We start from the raw sequence: 12801 nt of genomic DNA, 5'->3' as shown, positions 1-12801 counted from the left end.
GATGCTCAGGCCCCTGTTTGTTTGCACAGTGAGCTACCAGGATGAGTGCTGAGCATATGCAGAGCTCTCCCTCCATCTGTGCAGCCAGCTCCAGCAGACATTCTGCAGAGGAGCTGTGAGAATCAGGATCACGGAGAGTTCAGCACACTCCTCTTCCCTTCCATGCTCTTTTTGTTGCTGGAGTTCTGTGACCCCTGGCAGTGACAGCAAAGCCTCCTCACAGCACCCACTGGTTTCCGTGACAGCTCACAACCCGCTTCTCACTTTCCCTAAGTGCAGCACAGAAAATAAAACTCGGGGTGTTCTATTTGAGGAAGATGACTTTTAACAACTTTTATCTACACAGCAATACCATCCCAACAGCAATCCCTCTCCCCTTTGTGAGAGCTGATTGCACACTGCAGATGGCACCCCAGCAGTGCCACCCTTTGGGATGGCTCCTGGCACTTCACATGCATGGCAGACCCAGGGGGACACTTTTCTTCACAATGTCATTGCTCTTGTCACGACAGAGTAGCTGCGCCACGCTATTAATCACAGGTTTTTCCTGAGTCCACAAGCACAGCAGATCTAGAGTAAATTTGACAGGCTTTTTGCCCTGGAAAAATGCAGAAGTTCATTGCAATTCAAGTTAAGCTCTGCTTTTGTAAATCTGCCAAAGGAGAAAAATTTTCTTCGAGGTATTTATGCTGATCTGTAGACTTTTGATAATATAGTGAAAAACATTTCAAATCAATCAGAGCTTAATCTACTTAGTGCATTTAGCTGGAAGGTTATAGATTGATACATAGATTACTGTAACATGAAAGCATAGATTAAGCATGGGGTTTATTACTAAAATAAGCATTGACAATGTTTTCATAGTCTGACTTAACATTTTCAGAGCTGTGCCTGATAAACGCTTGTACTAAAATCGAGTGATATCCTATAAAACAGAGTTTAAAGTTCTGCCACTGAAATCAGCTACACATTTAAATGCATAGCAGCAGCAAAGAGTGGTTTTTATTTCAGTTTGCTGTATGATCATTGTTGGTTTGAGAATATGTTTTAGCAATGATAAGTCTTACAGATAATTTTAAAGCAAGTGCTGGTGTAGCAAAAAGGGCTTCCAAAGCAATAAGTAAGAGTATTTATATGTTCTGTATAGAAGTAGTAATATCTTAAAAATAACATGCATTTAAAAAGTAAATTGCAGGTAAAATTAATTTCATTTATATGCTTTTTTTAGAGCACTCTTCCAGAGAAGTTAATTCTGTCATGGTGTAATTAAAGTGTCTTAATTTGCTACCAAGCACTTGGAAAGGCTGTTCAGCTGTTGTGAGGAGGGGTGGCAGCAAGGCGCTCTGATGGAGGTCACCTCCATGATTCTGTTAAGTGACAAAATAAGGTTGAGATGTCCCTGTGCTGCAGTTTGGAAATTTGTTGATTTTGGGATTTTGTGATGCTGAATCCTGGGGAATGGGGCAGGAGAACTTCCCTCAAAACTGGCAGGTTGTTGCTAGACCAGGAGCAGCCCAGCAGGACAGGGACCTCCTCTGGGCTGCACTGTTAGAAAGTCCTGGCTTGGTCTCCTTGAGCAAGTCATAGATAAAGCTGGATAACTCCTGGTGTTATGCTCTGAGTGCATGCTTGGAAATCAAGGATGTGACACGGTGGTGTGTGCTTCTGTCACTGCTGGGAGGGGAAGGAAGGATTTTCACCTATAGATGGTCCTCTATGGCATGCATAAAGTGTGACAAGAGGGGTTTGCTGCATGTGTCCACAGATATTAGAGTAGAAACTAGGAAAACAAAGGAACAGTTTTGCAGCTTGTTCTGTGGGACATACTGTGGCTATTAGGAACTTTGGTAGGAAGAGCATGTGAGTTAAAAAGAAAGAAGTGAGTTAAAAAGTAAGAATTGAATGTGAAACAAAGGAACAGTTTTGCAGCTTGTTCTGTGGGACATACTGTGGCTATTAGGGACTTTGGTAGGAAGAGCATGTGAGTTTCAAAAGAAAGAAGCGAGTTAAAAAGTAAGAATTGAATGTGGGTTACTCCCTTGTCTCGTGTCACTGTCAGAGGATCAGAGGTAGTCTCTAAATTTGGAAGTCTCTAAATCTCAAGATCATCTCAAACTGAGAATCTCCATTCCAGATTTGGCCTGACACCATGGTTGGGATGTCTCATCTGGACATCTCCTCATCCTCAGACATCAAGAGGGAACCACTCCTGGCAGCCAAACCCCAGCCCCAGCTCCCACAACACACATTTAAATCTCTTGAGTAGTATGAGCTTTACACAGTCATCCTTTAAAGCTGATACTCTGCTTTGTTGAGCTTAACACACAGTGGTGTTGCTGTGTTTCCTTTTTGGCTAAGAACCAGGAGGAGGAGGGAGAAAAAGCCTCCTTTTCAGAGATGACTCCTGTGCCTTATTAATCTTCATTTTGTCTGCGTTTTGCGTGATCACCAACAGATCCTCTTGTGTGACTTCGCAGTGACACCTGGTGGGAGAGGCCAGGATGTCATCGTCATTAAGACAATGAAACTGCAGAATTTTTTGCTGCAAGATCTAGGAAAGGCTCCCAATTTCCCTCACATACATTTCCCTGAAACTCTCTCGGAGCTTATGGGAACTACACATCCAAAGCTGCTGGCTGATTCATGCTAATGGTGCTTCTGTTCTTTTGTACACTTTATAAAGAGAGGAAAGAGAACACAGTAATAGAGAAAAATCTTTTCCATAATTTAATCAGCATTTCACAAAAAATATCAGAGGGTAAATTTAGAACATGTATGACTGGTCTCGGAAGTGCAGCGCCTGGCAGGAGCTGCCAAATCAAATATCAGCTATTTTGAGCAGTACCTTTTATGCCTATAGCATTTCAAGCAAGTGAAGTAGACATATTTCTTACATTTAGAAATATTAATTCTGAGACTCTGGAAGTGGTCTTAGTACTGGGAAACCAGTTAGTAAGTCTGCTGAAGCAGTGCCTTACCTAATTCATCTGTGTGCTCAATTTTTCATTTTATAACATGAGACTGCTGAACTTCTGCTAGGAAGCAGGAACTTTGATGATGAAATTATGCCTGAATGTGAAAAGGAACATTCATAATTAGCCTGGAAGCAAGTATGTCCTAAAGTTCCTGTTTAGTGCCACCAGAGAAGGAGATGACATATCCTCATATTTCACAGGCAGGACTAACCTTTCCCAGTAATTAGAAGCTCCAAAACCTGGCTGGGGAGAATGAGATGAAGAATTAGACTGACTCATCACTGCAATTTTTAAGATAGTCTGGATAAATAAATCTCTTGCCATACTAAAGTCATTGCTGCAGACAGTGGAAGAAACCAGCCTTAATGGGACTACAAATTATTCTATTTTGACAAGATATATGAATAATCACTGGGACAAAGAATCTAGATTTTACTTTAAGAACTTTCATATTTTCAGTCACAAAGAAAATATTCCATGGACATGGGTAAATTTGCAGTTCTACACAGCTGCTGTGGGGTAAAGGAAATTTGGGAAAGATATGGAACTGGAAATAACAGAAGGAAAGATATGGAAATAACACCAGGTAGTGCCAGAAATGCAAGTCTAAAAACCATTAATTTGCCCTTAAGTGTGTGCTGGTATTTTTACAGGGGTTTTGGGGGAAGCTGCATTTAATTTGTTCCCTTATTTGTGTGCTTGTTCAGGTGAGGTAGCAAAAGCAGAGCGGTGCTTTGGTGGCATTGTCCCCATGTAAAATAGGAAGTTTCCCTCTATTTTGCTTTTGGACATCATTGAGTATGGTGGCATTGTCCCCATGTAAAATAGGAACATTTTGGACATCATTGAGTGTTGCCCATTCAGTTCATGCAGCTGCTGTGCAGCATTTGGAGCCATCCAAGTCTCAGTTAGCCATTATTTAACTCATTGAAGGTGACTAGATTTCTGTGAACTGTTATGTGCACAATGATTTATACCAAATGTGCATAAAATCTGCCCAGTTTAGTTGCATTCAAAGGATAAAGAGCAGCTCTTGACCTCAGCCATTTGTTTGAAGTGAATATTTTTACCGTATAAAATTCCATTGCAAGGAAGATGAACTAGATGCAACATTATTTTGCCTTATGCATGTTAAAGCAGAAGAAAAGAGAGTTATAAATTTCACCAGATGATGTCACAAAAGGTTCTGTAGATGTTTCATCCCCTCCTGGCTTTGGTGGAGGTTCCCCTGTCCAAAGGAAGCTCCCATTACAGATTGCATCACCAGGATAGGCTTCTGGTCCTTCTCAGCTGGCAAAGGTCAGGGAAAATGGAACCATTTACAGTGCACATTGTGAATGCCTGCCTAGAAACCAGCAAGCTCCTGAAAACTTTAAAATGTGCTGTTACCTGGACTGGCTTCAAAACCCAGCACCGCACCACGAGAAACCCTGCCAGCTCTAGCCCAGTCCTTAACCTTCCCTTTCTGCAGAAGGTTGTTTGGAAGGAGGATGCCAGCCAAAACCAACACCTGTCATCCTCTAATTTCTGGATCAGCATCATTCAGGCTTCAGGATGGCTTTTGGAGGCTTTTGGAAGGAAAGCAGAATATTATTTACTGTGGTCAGAGAGCTCCTTGGTGCAGTGGAAGGAAGCCAGATGTTCTTCCTGATGTCGCAGTGCAGCCAGCAGCTGCCAGTGCCTTAAGAGGTGTTCAGTGAGTGAAGTTGTCTTTGTCTGCCCTGAAGCCCTGGTAGGTATCACAAATAGGTGTTGTATCACTAGAGTCAAATATTTCCAAAAAAAAAGGTGTATTGTGAGTTGTATAACAGAGCTGTTGTGATTTTCTGCTTGCACACATGTTCTGTTTCTCTGCACCAATTTTATTACAGTGGCCTTGGGTTAAATTTCCTGTTGGAGAGCCATGTCCTCATTTTCTGATTATGCTGGTATTTTTAATAACTAATTAGTATACCAGCACTTTGAATATTACAGAACAGATTTTGACCTATGCCATGCTAAGTTGAAGTCTGGAATAACTCCATGGAGATAATTGTGATGCCCTGGATCTGCACCAGGATGCTGAATGAGAGGGTCTTGCTGTAATATTCATGCTTTATGTCCACTTTCAGGGTTTCAGAGGAAATATCTTAAAACACTATTATTCCCAGAAAATAAAGAGTGGCATGTTAGAGACTATTTTCAAATCCAGTCAAATTTAAAAGCCATGCTTTTCCTCCATAGAATAATTTCTGTGGTTTGATAGTATAAAACACAAAAAAATCTATTTAGGTGATCAGGTTCATTGCATTTAAAACAAAAATTTGTAATTTCTATGTTGGTAGAATTGAGCTGGAGGGCTGTGACACATGTAAGAGTCTTCCGGGCTGTAGAATGTTGTAAGAGATTAAAAGAATTTAATTAAATTGTACAAAAATGATGTACAGTATTATAGGGTGGAAATATAGCTGTTAGGGCATGTTTCCCAGGGATACTGCAGAGATCTCTGTCCTGGGGGATTTTTAAGAGTGAATTAAACAGATTTTTGTCATGGGTTGTTGAGATAAACATCAATCCTATTTCAGTGCAAGGAGGGGATTAAGACTTCTTTGGGCTTCTTCTGGAGCTACAATTTTATGATCTTGTGTATAGTTTTGACGTCTTTTTCTCATATCTCTGCAGTTAGACGTTTTGCCTCTGCGATTACAAAGAATGCCTGGTTTTATATACAGCAGAGTAAATACACATAAACTGCTTGTACATGATGGTTGTAGGGAATGGAGCTCTTTATCACGATGAATTTATATGTGCCTCATTATTTCCCTGAGGAAAACTGGTCATTTTCTTCTTCTTAGGGTGTCCATGAACTTTTATTTGAAAAACATGTTAGAAAGAAAGAAAGCTTAATGTTTTTTAAGTGGTGCAATCAAGAAGTGATTACAGAAAGAACAAAGAAATTGAAAGATAGTCATAGAAATTTTATGTTAGTGTGTAATTCCATCAATTTGACCTAAAAAGTAATTTCCTGCAGGTTTTTTTTCTTGGTACAGCCTTGTGGAAATTAAGAGGCCAGTGCAAAAACTACAGGCTGTTTAAATAGCTTTCCTATTTGTCTCACTGCTCCCTGGCCTGAATAAAGACTATCTGCCTTAAGAAATAAAAAATGCAAAAATGAATGTATTCTGTCCAAATTAGAATGAGAGAAAGCTAAATGAAAAGGATGAAAATTCTGCTGTGATTTGTGATTCTCACTAGAGAGCTGGTCTGTCTGTTGTTGTATAATAGCAGGGAAATCAAAAGAATCTCCAAAATTATGACATAAATCATATTATAATTTGTGTGCATCAGCTTCCCTAATTTGAAGCGGGGAAAAAAGACAAAGAACCAAACTGAAATACAGTTTAAAACACACAACTTCAAATCCTAATGCCATGTGGAAGCAATCAAAGTCAGAGTGGGTCTGTGACTGGAAAAGCAGAGGAGCAATGATGTGAAATGCAAGGGATGCATCACTGCTAAGGGCTGGCAGGGCACCTGGGAGACCCCCACAGAGCTCAAGTCCATGGTTTCCTCCAGCAGAGATTAAATCTTTGTATGTGAAATAATCAAGAGGTCAAATCTTTGTATGTGAAAATCACCTTTCCATATCCCTGTCTGTGCTGCCTGTGCTTGGCCCTGTGGGTGGAATGATGACCAACATGCTCAGATCCTGGTGCTGGGAATACCAGACTGTTTTTTCCAGCAGTGCTCCCAGTACCACCTCTGCACAGGACCTCAGCCCCTGAAGACAAGAGGGATGTGGGTGATACAGTGCAGGAAATTCAGATTGTGCCAAAGAGGCCCGGTGGTGACTGCAGTGCTGACACCAGCCGGGACATGGAGCTGCCTCTGGCTGGGTTCTGCTCTGTGTCAGGAGAACTGAAGAGCTCAAGCAGATCTTTAAGGCCATCAGTTGACACTCCAGCAGCTCCTGAAAGATAAAGCATCCAGGGATTATTTCACCCTCAACACTCAATTAGTTTACATTGCTATAAGTAACTACCATATGGTGCAGCTTCTGCACCAGCTGCTTCCCAGTCTTCAACGAGCACAGGTCTGAGGGGAAACTATAGCACAGAGTTAACAGCAATTAGAAAAATGAGGGGAAATAGCAGATTTAAAGATGATCCTAAAGTTTTTGGATGGGTTAAGCAGTAAAACACAAATGGCCAGGGATGCATTGGCTGCTGTGTGCCAGGCTGGGGACACCAGGTCCCTGCAAACAGCACACACAGGGGCACAGCAGCCATGTGGGACAGCAGGGACCACCTCCAGAAGGATGGCAGAAACCTTCAGTCCTCTCCTGGGATGAGGCCTGCAGAGACCAAGCAATGCAGTGACATGTAGGAGATTCTTTCCTTCCAATCCATGGCAAACAGCAGCAGGCACTGCTCAGACCTGCACATTTCTCTGGCTCCCTGCAGCCCTTGCCCACATCCACCAGGATTTCTCAGAGTCTAGATGTGGGGGATACATATTGAGCCACGATCTGGCTCTGCCATATGGCCCACCAAGGCAGAGCCAGATCCTGCAGGGGGGAAAAGACCAAAATAAACCCATGGTGAGAGGTCTGCTCAGCTCTGCAACCTCCAGCAAGAACAGCCCCAACCAATTCTGTGTTGCCCAGCCTCTTTGCCTGCTTTCTTCTCTTTCCACTGAAAACAGAGTTTCTTACTTTCAGAACTATCTCCACAGCACAGCTGAGCCTTGTAGAGCTGGATTTGCTGCCATTCTTCCCAGTTCTTTTCTTCTAAAGGGATTGTGGTCATTCCTGTGTTTGCCTGTGTCATTCTGGTGCTGAATGAACCCTCTCTCAGCCAGTTTGCATACCAGAAAATCATGATTAGAATATATCTTTTTTATTTTTTATTATTTTATTTTATTTTTAATGACTAAAAAGCTGCTGTGCTGTATTCTCCAACCCTAAGAAGTTTTAAGACCTTGCATGAAAGTCCATGCCTGTCACTCTGCACTGGAAAAATTGATTCTATTGCTTTGAGTCACATCAAACAGCACAGGAACACAAAATGCTGCTAAGAGCTAAATACTGTATTTTATTTATAGTTATTTAAAATACTTCTTCTTGACAAGTTCCTTAACTGTGGATTTTGAAGAGATGTCTTTTCACTTTTAAAGTTTTTTTCAGATTTTAATGAGTGGAAGTATCATATGGTACTAAAGCAAACTATTAAGTGCTTTGTGTTTTTATTCATTAAATTTCCTGTGGTGTAGTGAGGTGTCTTAGATGGTTTTGCAACTTTACTGACCATATGGATATAAGTTACACCAAGAAATTATTTACTCTTCATCTCACCTGCTACTGATTACACAGCAGAGGATGACCACTCCAAATACTCTGTTGGGCACATTATTCAAATTTCAAACTCTTAGCTGAGAAATATTTCCCACAGTTCAGACAAATTTGTCAGAAATTTAGATGCAAAATTCCCAATTACAATCTCATTCAGTATGTACAATGCCTGGTTAATATACTAAATCTAGACCACAATCATACAGTTAAGCAGAAGCTGATACCTCTAAATGTACATATTCCTTAAAGTTCTCTGAGTTTTGCTTTGGGATTTTTTGAGTGTTTTCACTGACTTATAAAGTATTGTGTTCTTGGCTATCATTGATTAAGCCTTAAATCTGTGGTGCCTGAGAATAAAACCTTTCTTCTGAGACCTGGTATAGTTATGTATTATATTTATATATGAGAAGTATCCACTTTTCAAAAGTGCAGAAAGAAATGTTTACATTATCGTTTAGATGTAGACTTTTGATGGATACTGATTTTAAAAGTAGTAACAAATAGATCTTGGTTTTTTTATTTTCTCAGTATCACAGTCATTTAAAATGAAGACTACAAGTTTGCTCCTTAGTGTGATTTTAAAAGCATGTTTTCTCATGGATCACCTTTTCTTCTGCACCTGTAATTCCTTTCCAGGCTGAATATTTTACTGTTTTCTGTTGTTGTTATTCTTTTTTGCATATTCCTAATTTTTCTTTTTTGTGTTTCATGCTTGCTTTAAGATGCTTTTAAATAATTTGAGACTTTTCTCAATTCTAATGAGGCAACAAAAGCAACATAGTCTAAAGAGAACTACTATCTTGAAAGCAAAAGGTTAATACTGAAGGGCACATGAATGTTTGTTGGCAAAAGGGAACAGTTCCAGAGTGGTCCTCGAAACTTCATTAGTGATCTGAAAACATGTAATATTGCATTAACTGGAAGAAAAACTCTTCTATTACAGGGTTAATGTCCTTAGAAATGTTGCAGAGTTTATTTGAAAAATAAACCCAACAAGCCTCTATTAAATTTATTGAGGAAATGGAAAGCAGAAACTCAGAAGACTTTAATTGCCACCTACAAATATGATAATTAGAGTGAATAAGAAGTAATGAAGGAGGAAATCAGAGGCAACTCACCTCCTGAGCAGGAAGGTGGAGGTTACATTGCCACCATGTGGTAAAACTGTGGAGAGCTGGAGCAGCTCCTCTCTCCATCAGGATTCGAGAGGAGAGCTGCAAACAGCCAGAAATCTGCATGATTTGCTGGAAAAAAATATAGTATGCAAATGGCATCCTGATTGGAAAGAAGCAATGTGAGATTAAATCCTATTTTGCTTTTGATTAGCCTGTGCGATTGGGTTTTTGGTGGTGTGTTTGTGAGGGTTTTGACTTGAATTTTAATACAAAATGCTGTTACATAAAATATTCAGTGGAAAAGTGAGCAGAGTGCAGAAAAGGATAGAAAAAGAAAGTTCTCTTTTTAAAATGATGTCATTTATAAGCTTTTTTGAGTACAAAAATCCATCATTCTCTTGCGTGTCTTCTTGAAATCATCTCCAAAGTTTCTGCATGAATTTTGATTTTTTTCAAATTCTTCTGATAACCCTGGGATATTTCCCAGTTCTATAATATTTAGAAACATGAGCCTTAGTGTTTCACAAAGTACTTTTTAAAGCAGACTATATGGAAATATATTTTTTTTATGGAAGTTCAGCCTACAGCAGGATTTGGGATTCACAAAAGTGCGTCAGTTTGCTCTCCCCCCACCCCTCAACTTCAGCTCGTAATTCCTCGTGGCATGACAACTGGTTGCTGCAGAAATTATTAGGATTCAAGAGCATGATTTCACAGTCTGAGTCAGATGAGCTTTTCACAATCCCCTTTTTGATCAGATCAGTGCTGACCCCTGAGCTGACCCTCAGCCAAGGGGAGCCGGGTGCTCCCAAGGCAGGGATTGCTGCTGATCCCTCTGGACAGCTCTGTCCTGCTGCACTGCAAGCTCTGCTTCTTGTCTTCCCTGCAGCCTCAACCCTTCACTGGTCTGTGCACAGCATCCCTTGGGTTTATAGAGCGCTTGAATTGATGCTAAATACAGTGGCTGCCTCTGTATTTAAGAGCAGCTCCCCCCCTCAGCACCCCCACTCTTGTAGCTAAAGTGCAAGAAAAAGATGAAATGACCATCACAGCTGATGCTCAGATGTAGCCCTTGGTACAAGTCTAATAATGACCTCCACTGAGGCAATTATTCTGTCTTGATCTTAATGCCTTTTGCAAGCATCAATTAATAAAACTTCACATAATGTCCTGGTAGAACAGGAATTATTAACATCTTTTTAGAAACAGGCAAACTGAGGCACAATTATTGACCTGGTTTTAGACGAGATGAGGGAAATTAGGACACAAAACTGAAGTCACAGTTTCACCTTAGTCCCTAGAACCTAACTAAAGTGCAGAGCATGGTGTGAAAACCCAGGTGTGGCTGTTTTCAGCATGGCCCTGGGCTCACCTGCAGCACAGACCCCCTTCAGTTGTGGTCCCAGCATAGGAGGGAAACAGGCAAACTGAGGCACAATTATTGACCTGGTTTTAGACGAGATGAGAGAAATTAGGACACAAAACTGAAGTGAGAGTTTCACCTTAGTACCTAGAACCCAACTGAAGTGCAGAGCATAGTGTGAAAACCCAGGTGTGGCTGTTTTTCAGCAGGGCCCTGGGCTCACCTGCAGCACAGACCCCCTTCAGCTGTGGTCACAGGATAGGAGAGATGCACATCTGGAGAGATGTGTCTGTGCAAGTCACACTGCAGGAAGCCTGGGCTAGTTCCTAGTGATTTCCACAGGAATAAGAACCTTTCCAACCCACAGGGCACCCTGTGAGCAGAAGGCAAAAGCCTGTTTTTAAAGCTGGCCAGCTCTGCCAGACTGTTCTGCGTCCTAAGAACCTTTCCAACCCACAGGGCACCCTGTGAGCAGAAGGCAAAAGCCTGTTTTTAAAGCTGTCCCAGCTCTACCAGACTGTTCTGAGTCGTAAAGGGACTGATGGACTCTTACCTGCCTTTCAAATCCCATAAAAAGGAGCAAATCACTTCCCTTTTTACACAAATGACTCATAAGCATTTGCCTCCTACATTAGTTTTGCTTTTGCTCAAAGTTGAGTCATTGTCTTGTATTTGATTTAACAATAGCAAGAGAAAAAAAAATAGCCATCAGTAGCTACTGCATAAGAGTAGATCAAAAGCAATTCCTTAAAAGAGGCTTTCATGATAGCTAGATTAAACATTTTAGAAACTGGTAAGAAATAGAGCTGAAGAAAAACAGCTCCTAAAACCAAAGCATTATGTTTTCATGCTATTGTGCTTTTAAAATTGAAGGCAACAGTCTGAAAACAAGCATCAAAATAAATCTTACTTGAAGGGAATTATCTGGAGATCATTGTATTTATTGCATTTGTTTTGATTTTCCAGGCTTTGCCTCAGACTGTAGTCATGGGCATGACTTAAAAGATTCAATACTTCATTTAAAAAATTAAACTTCACTTGATTATTGAAGTGACCCATCCTAACCCTTAAATTTTCATGTATTTTGGAGTATCACCAGCAGGCTGGAAATGGTAGGAAATAGGACAGGAGGCAAGAATTGTGTCCTCAGCAGCTGATGGGTTTCAAATGCAATAGCTGAGGCTGTGCTGCCCCTTGCAGGCACAGCACAAAGTTGCATAAATCCATGAGGAAAGGATTAGTTATGGTGCTTTGAAATGATCTTGTTTTTTAACTCTGCCTCCTCTCTACACTTCTCCCCCAAAGGGCTGTGTGTCTGAAGGCACTCCTTGCCCAGACTGTGTTGTGTGTGATGATACACTGGATAAATAATTTTCCAGCTAAATGTTGGTCTTTTAGAATCCTTTTGTGCTCCTCATTCCCATATCTGCTACAACTGTGGATATCTCAGCAATTACAGAGCATGAGCAGTGGTGGGAAGGGAGGGCCAGGAGGTGTAGGGAGCTGATTGATTATTGTCTGCCTCTGTGGAGCAGGGAGCAGATTTGGGGATTTCCTCCCCTGTAAGTTTCCCCATTTCAGCAGAGGCAGTGGACCTGTGAATTTGGCTTGTGAACACTGCTGATCAACACCAAACCCTGAGCCATGGTGGGAGAAATTGTCACCCTGCTGGTATGGCCCCAGCACCAACACACTGAGACAAAGGAGCAGCTCCCTTCTGCCCACTCAGGGACTCAGGATCCTTTTTAAAACTCTCTCTGGGGAATGACCCAGCTAAAATATTATGTTGTTTGAGAAACAGCAACACAAGGCTGCTCGTGGGACACCTCTTGTTTAAGAGCTTGCCTGTAATTTTGGGTGTCTGATTTTGGCCTTGCAACTGAGAGTAATCTGAACTGGAGGCTGAGCTGGCAAGTAGTGAGCCAGGAAAGCTGGGCATGCATGAGGAATGTTTCAGTGCTTTTGTGAGACTTAAAATTACTCAGGACAGAATAATAAACACCAAAAGAAGAAATGGTA

General features: G+C 41.1%; 1 protein-coding gene across 4 annotated transcripts in view; it reads left to right on the top strand.

The window, feature by feature from the left end:
• DPP6 (dipeptidyl peptidase like 6) overlaps positions 1-12801 on the top strand; it is a 537867-nt gene that overhangs the window by 459975 nt on the left and 65091 nt on the right. The window lies entirely within an intron of this gene.

The sequence above is a fragment of the Passer montanus genome, unplaced genomic scaffold, assembly GCF_014805655.1.
Source record: "Passer montanus isolate IOZ18808 unplaced genomic scaffold, ASM1480565v1 scaffold10, whole genome shotgun sequence".
Classification (NCBI taxonomy): Eukaryota; Metazoa; Chordata; class Aves; order Passeriformes; family Passeridae; genus Passer; species Passer montanus.
The sequence above is the reverse complement of the archived record's forward strand: the minus strand, read 5'-3'. Positions and strand labels throughout refer to the sequence as shown.